Source organism: Otolemur garnettii, unplaced genomic scaffold, assembly GCF_000181295.1.
Source record: "Otolemur garnettii isolate 467f Iridium unplaced genomic scaffold, OtoGar3 scaffold00083, whole genome shotgun sequence".
Lineage (NCBI taxonomy): Eukaryota > Metazoa > Chordata > Mammalia > Primates > Galagidae > Otolemur > Otolemur garnettii.
Window position 1 is genome coordinate 6,193,304 of NW_003852478.1, and position 1,787 is coordinate 6,195,090.

Here is a 1,787-nt window from a genome sequence, read left to right on the forward strand (position 1 = left end):
TGTGTGTGTGTATGTATGTGTGTGTGTAAAGACAATATAACAACATTGGGTTTTTAAATAAACTTTCACCACAAGGCTTTAGAACGTTTTCCTGCTGCTCATACTTCCTTTTAAAGCAAATTTGCTCCCACCAGAGCTCCAATCACATCATGACTCACTTTGCAATCTAGATTTAAAGTGACAATGTTATGTATGAAGTACACTGGAAGCAAAGTGCTGTCACGATGCAGATATGAAGATGGTCTCCAGCTTCTCCGACTCGTTCTTAGCATGGCACTCCCTTCTGCTAGGAACTCGAAGGTTGACTTCCAGTGTGCTGCTGTCAACATCCAACCTTAAAGCCGTCCACATCCAACCTTAAAGCCGTCCCTCCTTCCACAGAGCTCAACCCCCAAGTGTGACTTTACTGGAAAAGGCAGCTAAGACGAGAAAAACGGAACCTGACCGCGGTCAGGGCGGCAAGCAGGCTACACGGTAATGCAGGAATTTCGCAGAACTAGGGTGATGCTAGATTGCAACAACTCCTGCAGTTTGAGAACTGGTGCTAAATGCTTTCCGGTTCTGTGCCTTGAATAATCCATCCACCTGTGGTGTATTTAGAGGAAACTGCTCATTGCCCACTGCAATTTCTGAGCTGTTTTCTCCCCTCCTCTCTCCTTAGTTCTGTTTGTTTGATTGTTTGACAGAGTCTCACTGTGTCACCCGCAGTAGCATGCTGTGGTGTCACAGGTCACAGCAACCTCAAACTCTTGGGCTCAAGCGATCCTCTTGCCTCAGCCTCCTGAGTAGCTGGGACTACAGGCACCCACCACAATGCCCAGCTAGTTTTAGAGACAGGTGTCACGTGTGCTCAGGCTGGTCTCAAACTCCTGAGCTCACACAATCCACCCGCCTCGGTCTCCCAGAGTGTTGGGATGACAGACGTGAGCCACACTGTTCCCGGCCTTCTCCTTATTTCTTGCTAAACGTTCTTCCTCTGTCGTCTCTTCCCATGAGTTTCACCGCCTCTCTTCCTGTCCTGTTGCTTCCTCGTCTGCTGCAGTTACACACGGCACTGCGTCCGGAACACTGAAGGGCACAGGAGGCAGGAAGGTCTCCCCTCAGCGCTCTGTCTGGTCTGGCGCAGCCTCAGAAGAGCCAGGTTCCCCAGGGCACTGTTGACATGCATTCTGTCTTGAACCTTGTTTCTCTCTTTGACTGACCAAAATATATGACTTGCCTGTAGCCATTGTCGAGGATATTTAGTCTACTGCCCTCATCCCTGGCTTCATCTTGCTTTGTACAGTCACTGTTTAATTTTTTTCTTCATTCCAGTTTTCTGACTTAAAATATCTTAGAAACAAAGCCAGGCATAACCATCAAAATCATAGCCACTGAGCAGACGTATAGCTGGTTTCTTCCTTAGGAATAAGATGTAGGGAAACCAGCAACTGCTTACTTGCAGATTCCACCCCTTTTATGCTTATTGGTCAAACAGACCATTGTGTGCCCAGAAAGTGCAAGGTTAAATGGTCACAAAGGGCAAAGCAATGAACAGAAGCATCGATAAGACAGGAATGTTTTTAAAGCTATAGGTCAGCCTTGCTTATAAGAAGAAAAATTCAAATTAAAGCTATGCCAAGATAGATTTTTTTAAAGGAAATGCATCACAGTGGCAAAATTCAGAAGTTTGAAAATATGCTCTTTTATGGGGCGGCACCTGTCGCTCAGAGAGTAGGGTGCTGGCCCCATATACCGATGGTGGCAGGCTCAAACATGGCTTCAGCCAAACTGCAATAAAAAAAAAA